This window comes from Macaca mulatta, chromosome 5 (genome assembly GCF_049350105.2).
Source record: "Macaca mulatta isolate MMU2019108-1 chromosome 5, T2T-MMU8v2.0, whole genome shotgun sequence".
NCBI classification, from domain to species: domain Eukaryota; kingdom Metazoa; phylum Chordata; class Mammalia; order Primates; family Cercopithecidae; genus Macaca; species Macaca mulatta.
This window is the reverse complement of record NC_133410.1, coordinates 74,918,050-74,935,578: the sequence shown is the minus strand read 5'-3', so window position 1 is coordinate 74,935,578 and position 17,529 is coordinate 74,918,050.

Sequence of the window (17,529 nt, the reverse complement as noted above, 5' to 3'; positions counted from 1 at the left end):
CTAAAGGTGAGTGGTAGAAGGCACATTTGTTGATTAATTTTTGCCCCACATAGTTCTAGTCTCACCATATAGGTCTTTCAAATTCCCCAAGTTCTTTCCTACTTCAGGGCCTGTGAAAAAGATTATTTCTCTACTTAGAAAACTCTTGCTTCCTGTGTTTCCCTACATCGGCTCTGCTCTCTGCCTCACTTACTGGCTTGAATTTAAAAATGTCTTCCTCCTTAAGATGAGTAGAAAAAAATCAGGAGGGTGGAACTAGACAAGCTGTGTTCAAATATCAGCTCTCTCACCTAAGAACTCCATGAATCAGAAATCTCTTAACCTCTCTGCACTTCAGCCTCCTTATATGTAAAATACATAATGAAGATTAAATACTGAGAACATACAGAACAGTGCTGGTCCAGAGCAAGTGCTCAATCAGCATTAGCACTCGTTATGTTATTGTGTCGCTCTCTTAGCATCCTGCCCCTTGTCTGCAATAGCTCTGAAAGCTTGTAAGAAGGATCCTGACTGTCTTCTCACTTCTGTGTCTCCAGAGCTTGGTACAGAGTAGGCACTTAGAAAATGTGGCCCTTTGGGTATTTTTTTTCTTTAGTTTACACTTGTGTAGGAATCTTCACCATCACTGAAAATGTCAAATGCCCAAAGAATATAGCCCATGAATCTGGTTATACCTGCTTTTATCTGATTAACTCCTTCACTCAAAAAGAACTATAACACATATCTCCAAGCTTAATTATTTTCCTAATGGTTTCCAAGCCCAGAATTTCCCTTTTTTTATACTACAACATTTCTTCTGATTCATTGGCAGTGCTTTATCCTTTTAGAATTAGTATAATTTAGTTGAATCTCCTACTGTTCTAGATTGTTGATGTATATTACATCCTCTGATTTAAGGAATATTTTTTAACAGTGGCTTCCAACTCATAATTTAATTTCTTCAGAGGCAAATATTTTTTTTTCTGGAGTGCAGTTAATTCTGTTACATTTATGTATATAAGTATGTATTTATGTAGTTTGCTAGTTTTCATCCTATTTTTTTCCTATTAGTTGTCAAATATATTGTTATTATGACCTACATTATCCCTGTCTTTTTCTCGTATTTTACAGAGATAATATTCTCTTGGATCTCACTTAGGACTATTATGCGGCTATTACATAAGTCTTTTTTGTCTTTTTTAATTCAGTAAATCACATATAAAGTACAAATTTTTCTCACTTGATGTAGGGTTAGTTACTTCCTTTCTTTTTTTCCTTTTTCTTTCCTTTCTTTTTGTTCTGTCTATTTTTTCTTGATTGAAGGTTGAGTTATCCAAGCCTACATGACAAATCGTGATTTACCTTTATATCTGTTTAAAGATTTCACATATGCCACCATTTTTTTTTGCCATTAAGTCCTAAACTCAGAAAAAACTCTGAGAGACTTGGATAATTTCTAGATAAAACTGTTGCTCAATGAATGCCATTTTAAAATTCAAAATATATTCTAATTTCTGCAGTAGGCCAAAGAAATAATCAGCGTGGGGCCAGGGGCACTTTCTATGGAGTATTAACTAAGAGAACAAGAATGAAATTGAAAGGTGGGGAAGCTATCAGTGAAAATACACTGTTCCTGGGCCCATGGATGCTAGCAAAATGTTTGCCCAAGGTAACTTTCTGCCCTTCCTCACACACTCTAGAGACTTGTAGCTCTCTCACAGGCCATTTATCTTCTCAATAATTGTTTCCTTTATGGTGTTGTCTCCCTAGCCATATATCATGATGGCAGACAGGTCCAAGGAACCTGATAAATTACAGATAGCAGTCTAGTCAATGAATGGCCTAGACCCCAAAATTTATTTTGCCATGCCTGCAATGAAACAACTGATAAATACAAATAAGGAATCCTGAAACTGTCTTATGATACAAGAGGGAAGTACAAGTTGAGGTACATAATCTGCTGGATGAAAGCTCAAACTACATGGTTCACAGGATAGGTGATCACAAATTGGGGGAAAAAAGACAAATTAAATATATACTTTTTAAATAAAAATCATCGTATGTATATTTGTTTACATAATGTGAAGACATAACTTAATGACAGCACACATTGATTAACCTAAAATGTAGGATTTCATGACCACTAACACACTAAAATTTTAATATTAAAAATAAAACCTCTGATCAAATGTACAAATTAACTCCATAAAACAATAAAACAAAAAGCAGAATTAGTCACTAAACAACTATACAATTTAGAATGTCAGCTAAATGGAGATGTGGGGAATAAACAATGAACCTGCAACTAAGAACTTTACTTTTATTTTATTATTTTGCTGCGTGGTTTCTGTAACTCTGTTAATTTTTATCACCCTCAAGTCTTGGGCTAATTCACTTCACCTGAATAACCCCAATTTATTACATATTTAGAACCTGGAAAGCAAGACTATTTTCTTTTTTACAAAATAATGCCATTTAATTGTATCTGGGAACTATCACTGTAAAGTTGTCTGGAAAGTGTGAACCTGTGCTGGCCTTCTATTCAAGCATCACTAAGTAGAGTGATAAGTAATAGACTCAGTTCACTTTTGTTCTCCTAACCCAGTTTATATTATTAACTGTCCCACATATTAGTACTAATTCTCTATGCATCACAAGTCTACAGTGGCCACATTTAATGGTTCAGATAGGAAGGACTTGAATTCCATTTAATGTGCATTTATTAAAAATACCAGGCTTTGCTCAAGGGTATATGGGTACCATAATAACAATTTTTTGTTATTAGGACTTTTCTAACTCTTGATTGACAAATTATATAGTTCCATGATTTTTTATTCCTTATCCTATTGATAACCATGTAAGATGTGGCCCTCAAGGGATCGGTAATAATAACACTATCTTTCTAAGAAAAAAATGACAATTTGACAAACAGTATATACATTTCATGGAAATTTGAGAATTTAGGTCTACATGACTATGTAGATTATCTTAATCTAAATCAAAATATAACAAAAATCCTATTATCCACTACTATAAAATGAATTAACATAAGGAAGGGAGTCCATAGGGCTAGAAAATAAATCCAAAAAAGAACATTCACTTTTTTAAAATTTAGTATTTATTGAGCATCTAATATGTGATCCCTTAATGATATCTTCTGAGTACTGAATAGTAGTTTTAAAAAGTTACTGCCTTCATAGATGTTATATTCTATAATTCATAAATCAGAGTCAATTTAGATCATGCAAATGTACATATGACAATTAGCCTTGAAATCTTATCATCATCAAGGTGTGTATCACTATTTTATTATGTTCATATTGTCAGACCAGATAGCTATTTGCACATTCATTTTATCTTGCAGGATGGCTGATAGTAGGGTTTAGTCAGCCTTTGGAAGCCCAGGCCCATTATGAGATTGGAAATAATAATAGATGCATGTGTCCTTGAAATTGTGGATTTCCTGCCTAAACAAGAGCAACTTATTATTATTATTTTTATTTGACAATCACCCTTCACAAGGCTACTTGTCATAGGTACATTTGCAAGGTCTAAATTGACTCTAATTTACTTAGTATTGACTATAACATCTAAGAGGGTAGTAACTTCGCATAACTACTATTTAGTATTTCTGAAAAAGTAGAACAATCTGAAAATCATCAATTCTACTTACATTAGTCAGAAAATTGAGGTCACAGGGAAAACCACCATCATGAAAATTGCGAAGAGAAGCAAATACAGATAATCAAAGCTGGGAGCAGAATCTGCTAGTTGAATCAGCATGGAGTTGGAATACATGAAATTTAATTGACCAAGTACTAGAGACTAAGAGTGGACTAGATGAAAAAATAACTCCCCCTGGAGACTGAGCCTTCAGAGAGTCTCCACACTTTTGTGAGCTTTACCTGCAGCACCAAGTTCTCAGAATGAAGATCAGAGAAAATTCCCCTCATGCTTCTTTCAAGGGGTAGGGAAAAGTTACCATTTGAAATAAACCCGGAACAGTCTATCTCTTTAACAAAATCCTGCTATTTTACGAGAGCCAACCAATGTGCACTTTACCAAAGCCTGAGCTATATGTAGAAAAGGAAGTACCCAACCCAAGTACCTTCTAGCCTTTAAATTGGGGAAAGAGAAATACCCAACTCCAATTGCCTCTAAGCTGAGGATTGGGGAGGAGGGGAAGCTGAAAAATACTAATAAATATCACAGCTTAGGGGCACAAGCTCACAGAGTCTAAGACCTAATCATAAAATTATGGAACAGTGCCCATCCTCATACATCTTACTATTAGATCAATAGGGCTTCTGTATAGTAAAAAAGGATTATAGCTGAAAATAACTGCAAGGCTCAGACTTTATAGGAAGGAGTCTCTAGGGAAACCCAAAGCATGGTTTGGCTCTGTGGCCCCACTGAAATCTCATGTAGAATTGCAATTCCCAATGTTGGGGGAGGGACCTCGTGGGTGGTGATTTAATTGCGAGGGCAGATTTCCCCTTTGCTATTCTCATGATTGTGAGTGTGTTCTCATGAGATCTGGCTGTTTAAAAGTGTGTAGCACGTAATCATTTGTGCTTGCGCACTCGCTCTCTCTCTCTCACTTCACCATGTGAAAAAAGGTGCTTGCTTCCCATTCATCATTCTTCTATGATTGCAAGTTTCCTGAGGTCTCCCCAACTATGCTTTCTGTACAGCCTGTGGAACTGTGAGTCAATTAAACCTCTTCTTCATAAATTACCCAGTCTCAAGTAGTTCTTCTAGCAGTGTGAGAACAGACTAATACCATACCTTAGGAGGCAAAACAAGGATATCATAGCTAATAGTAGTTACTGACACCTGCCTCTAGAGGATACTTGGACAATTTCACGATGCCAAATCTTATTCACTTTTTGCAATTGCCATGTGGGCCTATATCATTAAAGTTGTATGAAGATTTAGGGTCTTCTTCCTACATACATTTTACAGATATAATTTTACATTAGGTACATTCAATGATTAATACTTTAAAAAAGTATTTCTATCCCAACTAGGAGCTAGTCTAAAATATTACTTGTTTGTATCTCTCTGTGTATAGTGTGTTGTGAATGTATTTCTCCATTGTCCTCATTAATAAACTGTATGGACTTCATAAAAAAATTTTGGTCATGATATGGGAAACACCATTACTGAGGCTTCTTTTTGCAAAAACTTATTTTCTAAGTACATACCAATATGTAAATATAATGCTCACTCAAATCACTTATCTGAACTTTTGATTGTAACCTACCATGAAGAAGTGTGTTAGTGTTCTGCTGCTGCATGGAAAAGGAATCCAAAACATCGTGGCTTCAAACAACACATAATTATCTCACAGTTTTCAAAACTCAAAAGTCTGAATGGGTCTTAGCTAGGTCCTTTGCAGTCAAGGAATCAGCTGGAGCCAGGGTCTCAACTGAGGATTTGGATCCTTTTCTAAGATCACTGACTCTCGACAGAATTTATTTTCCCATTACTAGTTCCTCTCAGATTCTAGTAATCTTCTGCCTCTCCACTTTATAGGAAGATGCAATTTTCTTTTTCAAGACCAGCAACAGAATGCCTAATCAGTCTGTTAATATAGTTTTATATAATATAATATGATAATGGGGGTGGTGTTCCATTACCTTTGCTATGTAATGTAACATAAACAAATAAGTGATAACCCATCTCCTTTGCTCTCTTCTATTAATTAGAAGCACATGTTTCTTCCACTCAAATGAAGGAAATTTAAAGGTCATGAACATGGGATAACCTGAGAGTGTGTCAGGTTGACAGGAAGACAGAGCTAAGTTAATGAGTAGAAAAAATTTATATATATATATATATATATATATATATATATATATATATTTTATTATTATACTTTAAATTCTAGGGTACATGTGCACAACGTGCAGGTTTGTTACATATGTATACTTGTGCCATGTTGGTGTACTGCACCCATCAACTCGTCAGCACCCATCAACTCGTCATTTACATCAGATATAACTCCCAATGCAATCCCTTCCCCCTCCCCCCTCCCTCTCCCCATAATAGGCCTCAGTGGGTGATGTTCCCCTTCCTGAGTCCAAGTGATCTCATTGTTCAGTTCCCACCTATGAGTGAGACCATGTGGTGTTTAGTTTTCTGTTCTTGCGATAGTTTGCTGAGAATGATGGTTTCCAGCTGCATCCATGTCCCTACAAAGGATACAAACTCATCCTTTTTTGTGGCTGCATAGTATTCCACGTTGTATATGTGCCACATTTTCTTAATCCAGTCTGTCACTGATGGACATTTGAGTCGATTCCAAGTCTTTGCTATTGTGAATAGTGCCGCAATGAACATACGTGTGCATGTGTCTTTATAGCAGCATGATTTATAATCCTTTGGGTATATACCCAGTAATGGGATGGCTGGGTCATATAGTACATCTAGTTCTAGATCCTTGAGGAATCGCCATACTGTTTTCCATAATGGTTGAACCAGTTTACAATCCCACCAACAGTGTAAAAGTGTTCCTATTTCTCCACATCCTCTCCAGCACCTGTTGTTTCCTGACTTACTTGCATGGATTTTAGCAGAACACAGAGTATCCACAACATACTATCCAATGTGTCTAGTTTGCAGTAAATATTTCCTTGATACATGCATTGAAAAATGGAAGTTATATTCAAAATAAAGCACTCAATTGAAACAAACCTGAGATTAAATTGAACTTGGACTTAACTCACTGAAGAGAAATGAGTCAAATGCAACGAGTGATAAAGGAGTTGATACTGGGCAGGAAAATACAATAGTTGTAAAGGACATACATTAGTCGTAAGGGACAACAAATAAAATTTTAGTATGTGTTATAGGTTACATAATAACATGCTATTAATATTTTTATTTTAATAATTATGCTGCAGCTATATAATAGAATTCAATTGTTCTCAGTAACTTAACACTGGAGTACTTAACATAAAGAAGTATGATATTGTAATTTACTCTCAAATGGCTTGACAATAAAATTATGTGTATCTGTATATCTATGTCTCTGTGTCTCTATGTCTCTATCTATTATCTATCTATCTATCTATCTATCTATCTATCTATCTAAAGAGGAGGGCAAGAAAAGAGAGGAGGGATGATGATAAAGTGAAGAGGCTAAATTATAGCAACACATGAGTCTTAATTAAGGATATGCAACATTTCTTTATAATATAATTCCTTTGTAAATTTGAAGTTATGTGATAATAAAATTTTATATTTTTAAATATTTGTTATATTTAATTGATATTTAATATTTTGGGGGGGGGGGATGGAGTTTTGCTCTTGTTGCAGGCTGGAGTGTGCAATGGCACCATCTCAGTTCATTGCAACCTCCACCTCCTGGGTTCAAGCGATTCTCCTGCCTTAGTCCTCCAAGAAGGTGGGATTACAGGCATGTGCCACCATGCCCGGCTAATTTTGTATTTTTAGTAGAGACGGGGTTTCTCCATGTTGTCAGGCTGGTTTTGAACTCCTGACTTCAGGTGATCCAGCCTCCTGTGCCTCCCAAAGTGCTGAGATTGTAGGTGTTAGCCACTGCGTCTGGACAATATTTAATCTTCTATATTTAGCTTTTTAAAAGTGTATAGTATATAAATTGAAAATTAAAATACATATAATATTGAAAGATGAAACCGAGACTGGAAAAATTATTCTAAAAGTAAACTCTGGGTATTGTGATGACAGGTAGTTATTTATGTTTTTTCCTTTTAATTTTACACAGTTGCAGTAGAAACTGTATATGCACATGTACATATGCAAAATTGCAAGTTAAAGAATATGTGATGTTGAAATGTTAGTAGACACAAATTAACATATGTGATATTTTTTCCTCCTGAAGCTCCTACAATAAAGTTACATTTTTATTTATAACACAACTACTACTTTTTAAAGTGAAAAATAATTCATTGATTACATTAGCTTCATTATTTTACCAAAAATATGTAAAACTCCTTTGAGAGCCTTGATTGACTTTAAAAATTTTACTTAGAAGAAAAACACTATATTTTACAGTAAATTAAATAAAAAAATAAATATTTGGAAATAGAGAAAATATAAAATGCATATTTTAATTATATTTACATATCATTTAAAAATGTTCTGGGTATCTCACATTTTAATTAGAAATCAATAATTTTATACTATTAAAATCAGTAATGAGTTAAAAAGGACATCATGGAGGAAGAGTACATGAGTTTGTATTTTCAAGGAAAAATAGTGGATGAAATTTTGTTAGAAGAAATATTTAAGTTAATTTTCTAACAGTTATATGAAAATTTCCAAATATTGTAATTTTCATAGCAAATACCAAGATTACTTTTCAAATGTTTTTTAGTATAATGTAAAATGTGAAAATGTGGAAGGGTTGGCTTTAGATCATTTCTGGTTGTCCTGAAACATGGACTTGAATATATATAGTATTAATAGTCTTGAACTAGCTACTTCAAGTGGGCTAAATTTTTGTTTCTGGACTCATGTCAGATTGCATTCAATTGAACTCATTTCAAATTCATATACCATACTCCATTTGAGGAAAAGTAGAGATTGTACTTGAAATTGCACCAAAGTCTAAAAGGCAATGTCAGTTTTACACATACCAGTTTTTACTGTCCTTCTTGAAATAAAACCATGGCATTATTTTGTCTACCAAGTACATGTTTACAGACAAGTGTTTTTATTAAAGCTAGAGTGCCCCAAATCAACAATCCCATGAGTACTGGGGCCTATGTAATGTAATGAGAATCATTCTAAATGATTCAATTTCAATTTAAATTAAAATTATCCCCTAACATTGGATCTATATTTTATTATGTGATTGTGACTGAAGCAATTGACATTGGAAAAAAATTAGTTAAATTAAGTTATTCAACTCAGAGACATATCCAAAAAGGAAACGAAAGAAAATACTTGAAAACTCTACTTTACCTCACTCTTTAATTCATTCATTTCTCATCAACAGCTATGTGTTGACTTTTACTAGGATTTGTAATAGGCTGAATGAAAGCACTTTATGAACAAATCTGTCCTAGAATGTTAATTATGAAGGTAGACTTTTAGTAAATTTCTGTCTAGTGCACAGGACATATCATGTATCAGTAATGAATGAAATTGGTTTTATAATTCTGGGTACAATATGAGAAGAAGGACACTCAGTATTAGAATTGAATTTTAGATTTAGCAGAAATGAAGTGGCTCATGAATTTAAATAAACCTTCTTTTGTTTTTGGGACAGAGTCTCCATCTGTAGCCCAGGCTGGAGTACAGTGGCGCAAACTCGGCTCACTGCAAGCTCCGCCTCCCGGGTTCACGCCATCCTGCTGCCTTAGCCTCCGGAGTAGCTGGGACTATAGGCACCCGCCGACACGCCCGGCTAATTTATTTTGTAGTTTTAGTAGAGACGGGGTTTCACAGTGTTAGCCAGGATGGTCTCGATCTCCTGACCTCATGATCTGCCTACCTCGGCCTCCCAAAGTGCTGGGATTACAGGCGTGAGCCACCATGCCCGGCCTTAAATAAACCTTCAATGATCACAGTACTTTAGAAAATATTCTGCCACCTCATAGCTTTAAGGTTCACCAGCTGACAGGTCTAAACAAAATAAGTTTTTGTCTAAAAAATGCATTTTTTATGTTAAATGTTATTTGACAATTTTTTTTTTGCTTTTATATAAACTTAACTTGTTTCACTGTTAATTCATTATTTCAGTGCATAATTACATTTTAGAAAACCTTATCACTAGTCATTTCAAATTAGAGAACTTCTGTATCTAAATATACATCACCAATAAATCTTTTATGCTTATATGATATGTTTACAGATTCTATTACATATTCTTCAGTGTCTTCCTTTTTGAAACAAAAAAGCATGCAGCAATATAAAATTTATCTGTGGCACCAAATATTTATATAATGTACAGAAATAAAATAATTAATAAAAGATAATTCTGAATATCGAGTCACAGAGGGGTGGAAAGGACCTAACATCTGTTACCAAACTATAGGAAATCATAAATGTGAATATGCTATTATTTCTTAACAAGAAAAATGTTGACTATCTACAGTTGCTCTTTCTTCTCTCTCTGTCCTATTCCTGCCTCTGTCAAATAAAACATTCTTTTCTCATATACCCAATCCCCATTTATCATGAATGTTAGCTGTATTTTATATCTTTTATTCTGCTGACAGGAAAAAATGAAAATATAACTTCTATTTATCTGCAGGCTAGCATTACTGATCGCACTTCATATATAGTAATGATCAGTTTACTGCCTCATAAGACTGAAAATAATTAACTTCTGAAAGTATAGAATGGACAGATGACTCCAGGCAAAATTAAAATGATCTGTGCATATATGGCATATTAAATTACTTCATAAAATATTTAACCATAATTTGTTTAAAAAAAGAATAAAGAAAGAAACTTCAAGGCCAATGTCTTAGCTTGTGTTTCAGCTGGGAGGCAGAGCCTGGGACCAATGCTAGTATGCGGGTAGTTTATTTTGGGACATGGCCCCCAAGGAAGTGAATTACAAGTATAAAAGAGGCAAGGAGATAAAGGCCATGCAAGGCTATACAATTAAGGCGATCTCCACTGTGAACATTTGGCACCTGATGCTCCTGGAACCCCCTGGGTTTTGCTGTATAGAAAGAAAATCAAAATTATCCTTTGAAGGGAGGTAAAAAGTGACCATTTTCCCCCTACACCCCATTTCCCAGTGGACAGGAGTTGCTCTAGAGTGTTCGAACACTGTCACTTCCAGGTTGTCTAATTCCCCCACACATCCTGCATAGGTTCATTTGAAAAGCCTTATAGCAAAAGTGAGGCAATAGGTGATGTGGCTAAGGAGAGGGAGAGGTCAGAGTGCCAGGTTATACCTATATCAATCTGGTTGATTGAGCAATGGCTGCAGGTGCACAAGAATATATTAGGCAGATATACAACCACTAAAAGAGAACTGAAGTATTGCACTCCTACATTAGAACCTGGATTTTAATTAAATGTAGAGGAATGGTTATATAATTTTAGCCAAGCTCTTTGTTCCTGTCATGGTATTTGATTTGTCATATAGTCTCCTGCGGAAAATAAAGTGAATGAAATCTTTCAATGTCTAAGCTGCCATAACGGCATATGTTTTCGTTTTCTCTAACTTGATTGTTTTTGGTGAGACAGAATCAGACTGATTTTCTGAAATATATAATCCCCAGTAAATAAAGATATTTATTCAAAGGCTGGAATGACATATGAAGGATTCCTAAGTGGCTATGATATATGGCTAAGTGACTTTTGATTCATTTACATCCCTAAAAATTCATTTCCAGGCAAACGTCACAGGTATTGCAGGTTGGGTTCCAGACCACTGCAATAAAGTGGATATTGCAATAAAACGAGTCACAGTAGTTTTTTGATCCCCAGTGCATATAAAAATTATGTTTATGCTATAGTGTAGTCTATTAGGTGTGCAATAGCATCATGTCTTAAAAACTAGTGTACATACATTAATTAAAAATGCTACTAAAATTTGTAATAAAGTGAGCACATATTGTTGGAAAAATGGCTTCAATAGACTTGCTTGATGCACGATTGTCACAAACCTTCAATGTATAAAAATCACATTATCTGCAAAGGATAATAAAGCAAAACTTAATAAAATGAGGTATGTCTGTACTCACGAATAAGTTAGCATCCTTATAGTCTTTCAGTACAAGTTCATATCATTTTTTTTCTGTGTTCCAATACTTTACTCCATAACTTTTTTGAATGAAGGAAATACACTATTGGAAAATGAACTATGTAAAAGTGAATTCAATTGATTTATTTTCAAACTATTGCCACAACTGGAAAGTTTGTTTAAAGGCTGACCGACATCCAATTTATGGATCAATAATTCATTTTCAAATACGAAGAGAAGATCTTGTCTGTATGACCACAGTTTTCTCTAAGTTCTACACGGTACATATACAGTCTACTTCTCTTGGTACAGTCAGCAAGTGCAGGCGACTCTCTATGTCTGTGGGTTCTGCATCTGCAGATTCAACCAAATGCAGATGGAAAATATGTTTAAAAATACAATAAAAATCACAATACAACATTAAAACTAATACAAATTTTAAATCAATACAGTATAACAACTATTTACATAGCATTCACATTTGATTAAAAATTATAAGTAATCTAGAGATGACTTAAGGTAGGTGGCAGAATGTGCATGAGCTATATGCAATACTACCCTATTTTAAAAAAGGAGCTTAACATCACGGGATTTTGGTATTCACAGGGGTTCTGGAACTAATAGCTGGTGGATACTGAGGAACAATTGTAATATTGTTACTTACTTTTCTATGTGTAAGAGTTATCTCTTCAACAAGATTAGTATTTCCTCAAAAATAGGCATTTTAAAAATTCACAATATACCTAACACCCAAAATGCTTTCTATGAATAGTAAATGACTAATAAATGTGTTATTTATCTATTTAATTTTTTTTATTATACATTAAGTTCTGGGATACATGTGCAAAACATGCAGGTTTTTTACATAGGTATACGTGTACAATGGTGGTTTGCTGTATTCATCAACCTGACATCTACATTAGGTATTTCTCCTAATGCTATCCATCCCCAACTCCCCAACCCCCCAACTACCTGACAGGCCCTGGTGTATGATGTTCCTCTACCTGTGTCCGTGTGTTCTCATTGTACAACTCCCACTTATGAGTGAGAACATGTGGTGTTTGGATTTCTGTTCTTGTGTTAGTTTGCTGAGAATGATGGTTTCCAGCTTCATTCATGTTGTTGCAAAGGACATGAACTCATCCTTTTTTATGGCTGCATTGTATTCCATGGTGTGTATGTGCCACATTTTCTTTATCCAGTCTATAACTGATGGGCATTTGTGTTGGTTCCAAGTCTTTGCTATTGTGAACAGTGCTGCAGTAAACATACTTGTGCATGAGTCTTTATAGTACAATAATTTATAATCCATTGGGTAAATACCTAATAATGGGATTGCTGGTTCAAATGGTATTACTAGTTTTAGATCCTTGAGGAATTGACACACTGTCTTCCACAATGGATGAACTAATTCACATTGCCACCAACAGTATAAAAGCGTTCCTGTTTCTCCACATCCTCTAAAGCATCTATTGCTTTCTGACTTTTTAATGATAGTCATTCTAATTGCCTTGAGATGATATCTCATTGTGGTTTTGATTTGCATTTCTCTAATGACCAGTCATGAAGAGCATTTTTTCATAGGTTTGTTGGCCACATAAATATATTCTTTTGAGAAGGGTTTGTTCATATCCTTTGTCCACTTTTTGATGGGGTTGTTAGTTTTTTTTCTAGGACATTTGTTTAAGTTTTTTGTAGATTCTGGATATTAGCCCTTTGTCAGATGGATGGATTTCAAAAATTTTCTCCCATTTTTTAAGTTGCCTGTTCACTCTGATGGTAGTTTCTTTTGCTGTGCAGAAGCTCTTTAGTTTAATTAGATCCCATTTGTCTATTTTGGCTTTTGTTGAAATTGATTTTGGTGTTTTAGTCATGAAGTCTTTGCTCATGCCTATGTCCTGAATGGTATTGCCTAGGTTTTCTTCTAAAATTTTTATATTTTTGGTCTTATCTTTAAGTCTTTAATGCATCTTGAGTTAATTTTTGTATGTGAGGAATGGATCCAATTTCAGCTTTTTGCATATGGCTATCCAGTTTTCTTGACACCATTTATTAAATAGGTAATCCTTTCACCATTACTTGTTTTTGTCAGCTTTGTCAAAGACCAGATGGTTGTAGAGGTGTGGTGTTATTTCTGAGGTCTCTGTTCTGTTCTGTTCCATTGGTCTATATATCTGTTTTGGTTCTAGTACCATGTTGTTTTGGTTACTGTAGCCACATAGGATAATTTTAAAATCCACTTTGTTCTTTTTGCTTAGGATTTTCTTGGCTATGTGGGCTCTTTTTGATTTCATATGAACTTTAAAGTAGTTTATTCCAATTCTGGGAAGAAAGACAATGGTAGATTGATAGGGATAGCATTGAATCTATAAATTACTTTTGGCAGTATGACCATTTTAACGATATTGATTCCTCCTATCCATGAGCATGGAATGTTTTTCCATTTGTTTGTGTCCTCTCTTATTTCGTTGAGCAGTGGTTTGTAGTTCTCCTTGAAGAGGTCCTTCACATCCCTTGTAAATTGTATTCCTAGGTATTTTATTATCTTAGTAACAATTGGGAATGGGAGTTCACTCATGATTTGGCTCTCTGTCTGTTATTGGTGTGTAGGAATGTTTGTGATTTTTGCACATTGATTTTGTATCCTGAGACTTTGCTGATGTTGCTTATCACCTTAAGGAGATTTTGGGCTGAGACAATGGGGTTTTCTAAATATACAATCATGTCATCTGCAGAGACAATTTGACTTCCTCTTTTCCTATTTGAATATCCTTTATTTCTTTCTCTTGCTTGATTGCCCTGGTCAGAACTTCCAGTACTATGTTGAATAGATGAGAGACAGCATCCTCATCTTGTGCCAGTTTTCAAAGGGAATGTTTCCAGTTTTTGTCCATTCAGTATGATATTGGCTGTGGGTTTGTCATAAATAGCTCTTATTATTTTGAGATATGTTCCATCAATACGTAGTTTATTGAGAGGTTTTAGCATGAATGGGTGTTGAATTTTGTTGAAGACCTTTTCTGCATCTATTGAGATAATCACGTGATTTTTGTCATTGGTTCTTTTTATGTGATGAATTGTGTTTATTGATTTGCATATGTTGAACCAGCCTTGCATCCCAGGGATGAAGCCAACTTGATCATAGTGGATAAACTTTTTGATATGCTGCTGGACTCGGTTTGTCAGTATTTTATTGATGATTTTTGCATCGATGTTCATCACGGATATTGGCCTAAAATTTTCTTTTTTTTGTTGTGTCTCTGTCAGGTTTTGGTGTCAGAATGGTGCTGGCCTCATAAAATGAATTAGGTATGATTCCCTGTTTTTCTATTGTTTCAAATATTTTCAGAAGAAATGCTACCAGATCCTCTTTGTACCTCTGTAGAAGTTGGCTGTGAATCCATCTGATCCTGGACGTTTTTTGTTGGTAGACTATTAATTACTGCCTCAATTTCAGAATTTGGTATTGGACTATTCAGAGACTCTACTTCTTCCTGGTTTAGTCTTGGGAATGTGTATATGTCCAGGAATTTGTCCATTTCTTCTAGATTTTCTAGTTTATTTGCATAGAAGTGTTTATAGTATTCTCTGATGGTAGTTTGTATTTCTGTGGGATCTGTGGTGATACCCCCTTTATGAGTTTTTATTGCGTCTATTTGATTTCTGTCTCTTTTCTTCTCTGTTAGTCTGGCTAGCAGTGTGTTTTGTTGATCTTTTCAGAAAACTAGCTCCTGGATTCATTGATTTTTTTGAAGGGTTTTTCATGTCTCTATTTCCTTCAGTTCTGCTCTGATCTTAGTTTTTTCTTGTCTTCTTTTAGCTTTTGAATTTGTTTGCTCTTACTTCTCTAGTTCTTTTAATTGTGATGTTAAGGTGTCAGTTTTTGATCTTTCCTGCTTTCTCTTGTGGGCATTTAGTGCTATAAGTTTCCCTCTACACACTGCTTTAAATGTGTCCCAGAGATTCTGGTACATAGTGTCTTTATTCTTATTGGTTTCAAAAAACATCTTTATTTCTGCCTTAATTTCATTACTTACCCAGTAGTTTTTCAAGAGCAGTTTGTTTAGTTTCCATGAGGTTCTGCAGTTTGGAGTGAGTTTCTTAATCCTGAATTCTAATTTAGTTACACTGTGGTCTGAAAGACTGTTTGTGATGATTTTCGTTCTTTTGCATTTGCTGAGGTGTGTTTTACTTCGAAATATGTCGTCAACTTTAGAGTAAGTGTGATGTGGTGCTGAGAATAATGTATATTCTGTTGATTTGGAGTGAGAGTTTTGTAGATGTTTATTAGGTCCATGTGGTCCAGAGCCGAGGTCAAATTCTGGATATCCTTGTTAATTTTCTGTCTCATTGATCTGTCTAATATTGACAGTGGGGTGTTAAAGTCTCCCACTATCATTGTGTGGGAGTCTAAGTCTCTTTGTAGGTCTTTAAGTACTGGTTTTATGAATCTGGGTGTTCCTGTATTGGGGGTGTGTATATATACACACACACACACACACACACACACACACATATATATATGATAGTTAGCTCTTCATGTTGCATTGATCCTTTACCATTATGTAATGCCCTTCTTTGTCTCTTTTGATCTTTGTTGGTTGAAAGTTTGTTTTATCAGAGACTAGGATTGCAACCTCACTTTTTTATTTTTATTTATTTTTTTAATTTTTGCTTTCCATTTGCTTGGTAAATCTAAATCTTCCTCCATCCCTTTATTTTGAGCTTATCTGTGTCTTTGCACATGAGATGGGTATCTTGAATACAGCACACCAATGGTTCTTCACTCATTATCCAATTTGCCAGTCTGTGTCTTTTAATTGGGGCCGTTAGCCCATTTACATTTAAGTTTAATATTGTTATGTGTGAATATGATCCTGTCATTATGATGCTAGCTGGTTTTAACAATTAGTGATGCAGTTTCTTCATAGCATTGATGACCTTTACAATTTAGTTTGTTTTTGCAGTGGCTGATAATTGTTGTTTCTTTCCACGTTTAGTGCTTCCTTCAGGAGCTCTTGTAAGGCATGCCTGGTGGTCAAAAAAATCTCAGCATTTTCTTGTCTGTAAATAATTTTATTTCTCCTTTGCTTATAAAGTTTAGTTTGGCTGGATATGAAATATTGGGTTGAAAATTTTTTCTTCAAGAATGTTGAATATTGGCCTCCACTCTTTTCTGGCTTGTGGGGTTTCTGTGGAGAGATCTGCTGCTAGTCTGGTAGGCTTCCCTTTGTGGGTAACCCGACCTTTCTCTCTGGCTGCCTTTAACATTTTTTTCCTACATTTCAACCTTGGTGAATCTGATGATTATGTACCTTTGGGTTGCTCTTCTCAAGGAATATCTTGTGGTATTATATTTCCTTAATTTGCATGTTGGCCTGCCTTGCTGAATTGAGGAAGTTCTCCTGAATAATATCCTGAAGAGTGTTTTCCAACTTGGTTCCATTCTCCCCGTCACTTTCAGGTACACCAATCAAATATAGATTTGGTCTTTTCACATAATCCCATATTTCTTGGAGGCTTTGTTCGTTTCTTTTCACTCTTTTTTTCTCTAATCTTGTCTTCTCAATTTATTTCATTGAGTTGATCTTCAGTCTCTGATATCCTTTCTTCTTCTTGATGCATTCAGCTATTGATACTTGTATATGCTTCATGAAGTTCTCGTGCTGTGTTTTTCAACTCCATCAGGTCATTTGTGTTCTTCTCTAAACTGGTTATTCTAGTTAACACTTCATCTAACCTTTTTTTAAAGTTCTTAACTTCTTTGCATTCGGTTAGTACATGCTCCTTTAGCTCAGAGGAGTTTGTTATTACCCACCTTCTGAATCCTACTTCTGTCAACATCAAATTCA